Raw genomic sequence first — 5,000 nt, 5'->3', positions numbered from 1 at the left:
TGAAATTTCCACATGTCCTGCTAGCTATTATGTAATTATGTGTCAGGTCGAACAATGATAATACAATACGTGAGAGGTCTGCGTTCGCATCGAATATCTCTCGAATGGAAATATATTACAGGCCTTTTTTTAAGGTAGATACAAATAACAATATATATTCTGAAACAACACTAACCAAAATTTATATAAACGTGACTAGTTGTGTGCTGAATTTCGGTTATCTAACGAAATATGTGTAAGATGTACCATATTAACACATACATAAAATACTATTAGTGTGAAATGAAAACATCTTCTGGTTTTGGAATGGTAATTAGCGATAGTCATCCACATGCAGTAGTTTCAGTGCGGCTAGATTAGCACCTTTCTCTAGCCGTAGATTGAACCTACAACCATCGCGTTGATAGTCGCAGTTCTAACCACTTAGACTTTTAAGAATATTTAATTGTTAAACAGTTAAAGACCTATTAATTATTAGATATTTTAAGGACCCTTATTTGTTTCATATCTTACCACCCTTAATATATATATATATATATATATATATATATATATATATATATATATATATATATATATATATAGGACCACTAAATACTCAGATATTTAAGGAACCTTTAATTTTTCGATATTTTAAAACTCCTGATTGTTAGATATTTCAAGGCATCTTAGACATTTTAAGGACCCTGGATTTTTATATATTTTAGGACCACTTAATTTCTAGACATTTTAACACCCTTCAATTGTTAAATAATTCAACGTCGCTTAAGTATTAGACGTTTAAGAATCCTTATTTTTAGACATTTTAAAACCAATAAGTCCGTTGACATTTTGTAAATTCAACATCACGTAACAGATTAGATCACAATTAGAATAAGGATTCTAGATATAAGGTTTGGTACTTCAATTTTAATTTTCATAACGGGAGATAAATCTAGCACAAATTTTCTGTTCGGAAAATTAAATTTCCTTTAAATCCTTAACTAACTGTTATATATATATATATATATATATATGTATATATATATATATATATATATATATATATATATATATATATATATATATATATATATATATATCATTCAGGTTGTATGTAAGAACATTCAACTCGCCATTAATTTTACTTGGCTTCACTTGACAAATTAGATATTTCTATTTTGCTGAAAGAAACTGAGACGTTTATTATCTGAATATTTGAATCCGTAGAAAGCTCACAATTTAATTAGAAATAACTACAAAGTATTTATGAGAATATACAATTTTCTTATATATATATATATATATATATATATATATATATATACATATATATATATAATATATATATATATACATACATATATATTTAATATATATAAATATATGTATATGCATATATATGCACACACACACACACACACACAAACATATATGTATATATATTTATATATATCACCAGAAAAGTAAATATACGTTCACCAAATCCTCGAAGATATCACACGCATTATTTAACGAAATAATTGCCTGAATACAGTTACAAAATGGCCGACACTGCCTTGAAACTTTTTTGTATTAATTCTGATTTAATAGAAGTTTGTTTCCCTCCTGAGATTTGTATATTCAATATATATTTAAAATTACACACACACACACACACACACACATATATATATATATATATATATATATATAATGTTATCAAAAAGTAAATCTTTCATAAACAAAGTTATCAAAATAAAACGCTCAACACTATTAAAATGAGCAAACAATAATATTAAATGAAAGATGAGAAGCAAAAGTTATTTATAACTTTATTATATCATCAGAGCATTGAGGAAAAGTGTGGGAAATAAACTTGTTTAGCTCATGGCATTTCGAAACTAAATGCTTCTCACCAGAAGAGGAGAAATTATAAAAAAAAATACAAATATAGAAATAAAAAAAAAATGGCTTAATAATGTTTGGAGGAATGAGAATGAAGGAGTGAGAATGGAGGAATGAGAATGAAGGAATGAGAATGAAAGTACGAGAATGAAGGAATGAGAATGAAGGAATGAGATAAAAATAATTATAATGAAAGGTAGTTTGCTTGAATTCATAAAAGACAGCCAAAATGCGGTGTTGTTAAAGGAATACAAAAACATGAGATACATATATATATATATATATATATATATATATATATATATATATATGTGTGTGTGTGTGTGTGTGTGTGTGTGTGTGTGTGTGTGTGTGTGTGTGTGTGTTGTGTGTGTGTGTGTTGTGTGGGGGGTGTTTGTTAGTAATATGGCTTGCTTGAAACGTCAAATTTCTGCACAGTGATTTTCTCTGTGTGACAATGTTCCATAATATATTTCGAGAAAAAACCTCTTTCTCAAGTAGCTGGTGTTTAAAACCTTGAGATCATAAAATAGACGCAAAAAATAACTCAGCAATGAATGGAATGAATTTATATTTTTATATCTTCAAAGTTTTTATAGTTTTACTATGTATTATTCATTTAGATTTAAAGTTCTCTATTTTAATATTTTATTAATTTTGTTTATATAGCCAATATTGCTTTATTATTATTATTATTATTATTATTATTATTATTATTATTATTTTTATTATTATTATTATTATTATTATTTTCTTTTTGTTTGTTTTATAATATATTTTATCAGTCAAGCACCTACCATAAATGTAATGTAAGTACGAAGATAGACTCTGACAATTTATTCTCTATCAATATATTAATGCTGTAATAAATTTAACGTACGTGTACCACTGTTCAAGATTATGAATCATTCGATGGGGAAATTCTATTTATTAAAAAATACTAGGAAAAATGGCGATAACATAAAACAAAAATTAAATCTAATATCTCTGACTGTCTATCTCCATGTTTTCAAACTCTATCTCGTCCGAAACTAAAAGTATCAGAACGGCGCTAGGGGCCTAAAATGATTACATTTTATATGAGCCGTTCTTTTATGAATTTTTAGCCGGTTAAAATAGTTTTTAAGGGGTCAAAACTGGGTTAAAATTGAAAAAGTCGTTATACATTTTGTACATTCATCTTAGTTAATTTTTATTTTTAATCAGTTCATATGCATGTTACGTTGGTACAGTGGTAACGTCACCAGCTTTGAATGCTACAGTTTTGCTTTCGGTTTCGATTCTAGCTGATGGCATCCGAATAGTTTTTTTTTTTGTTTTTTTTAAATCAGAACTCTATAATGATATAACATAATCTGGACAAATAAAAATATCATATTTAAGCGTATTTTACGACCGGGCAAAGCCGGGCGCCCTCCACCCCACTCTGCTAGATATATAAACGAAATCTGGACTAATTAAAATATCATATTTAAGCGTACTGTGCTACTGGTCAAATCCGGGAACCTTCCCTCGTTAGTTTATACATAATGGAGAACAGATAGAGGGGTAAGAGATGCAGAGAGTGAGAAAGTGCGGGGAACTATGGCGAACGGAAGCATAAATTTCGGATTTTATTATTTTATTATTTATCTTTTTGGGTATATTTTTTTTTACATGGGGGTCACCACTTATCAAGGCCCGAAGGCAACTCAAGGATAAGGGTTATTTCGTGTACAGTAATCAATGAGATAGTATTGTAGTAATCATTAGTATTGGTGGTTTTGATAGAGTGTCTTAAGGAGGCGGTTTGTCAGGAGTTTGTTTATGTTGGACTTGAAGACGTCCAAGTTGTAGTCAGGTGGGAAACAGGCAAGCGGCAGAGAGTTCCACTGGCGTGCAATTCTAAGAAAGAAGCTTTGCTCATGGAATCTACGTTTGGATTTAGGCACAGATAAAGAGTGGGGAAAATTATTGACAGTAGTTTCAGCCAGACGGGTGTTTCTCGTGAAAGATTGGCGAGGTTGGACGAGGGATTGGAGCTTAGACGAGCACCTGCCATGGAAATATTTGCAAACACGATGTATTTCTGATTTAAATGATCTAACTGTAGCTCAATGGGTGAACCAACGAAAGTACATTTGTAATTTATATGCGTATATGGGTGTTATTATTTATATAATCATAAATGTATACACGACTTGATTGTCTTTATATGTGCCTATATGTCAGTCCGCTCTCTGTCTCTGTCTGCATCTTTCTCTCTCCCCCCCCCCTCTCTCTCTCTCTCTATATATATATATATATATATATATATATATATATATATATATAAAATCCCTATCAATATATTAATATCCTAGTTAATTTAGCGTACGTGTGTCACTGTTCCAAATTATAAATTATTTGATCGGGAAATTCTATTCATCACAAAATAATAAGATAAAATTAAATCATCTAACCGTAGCTCAACGGGCGACTCAACGGAATTACATTTGTTATTTATATACGCATATGAGTGTTATCATCTATATATTCATATATGTAGAAACCACTTTTTTGTCTTTATATGTGCCTATCTGTCAGTCCGCTCTCTCTCCCTCCTTCTCTCTCTCTCTCTCTCTCTCTCTCTCTCTCTCTCTCTATATATATATATATATATATATATATATATATATATATATATATAATTGTATGTATTTATGAGTACATAATCACTTACGTATTCATATATGTGTTAGTTGCATTACATTCTTCCTTTTGATCGTGTTCAATTCCAAGATACGGATGTCCTTATAATTCTGTTTCTTGTCGGGCGCTTTCATCGCTTTTTCGCGTGGTCTGTTCCATTCACTTTGTTCTTCTCCGGCATTTGGTGCTGTGAATAGAAAGGTCCCAACGGCTAGGAATAAAAAAAAAAGGGATTCCTCTCACCCCCTTGCCATTGTACAATTAGAAGTGTCGACCCACGACGAATTCAGGATGCAGACACGCATCGACCCTGCGATGAGTGCAAAGAGTTCGTACTTCGAACTAATCGAGAAGAGGCTGCCATCAGATGAATTGTATGCAGATAAAACATGGGGTGGCGGGCGCCCATAATATTTATAATTTTTTAAACATTCTAAATTCGACAAATGTTCGTTGCGTTTGTA

The 5,000-nt window shown here is 30.5% G+C and overlaps 1 protein-coding gene across 1 annotated transcript in view; it reads right to left on the bottom strand.

The window, feature by feature from the left end:
* LOC145296133 (uncharacterized) overlaps nucleotides 1-5,000 on the bottom strand; it is a 1,188,759-nt gene that overhangs the window by 1,081,540 nt on the left and 102,219 nt on the right. The gene's annotated exons all lie outside the window — the stretch shown is intronic.

This window comes from Euprymna scolopes, chromosome 16, assembly GCF_053919585.1.
Source record: "Euprymna scolopes isolate OS-2025 chromosome 16, ASM5391958v1, whole genome shotgun sequence".
Lineage (NCBI taxonomy): Eukaryota > Metazoa > Mollusca > Cephalopoda > Sepiida > Sepiolidae > Euprymna > Euprymna scolopes.
This window is presented reverse-complemented; position numbering and strand designations above follow the sequence as displayed.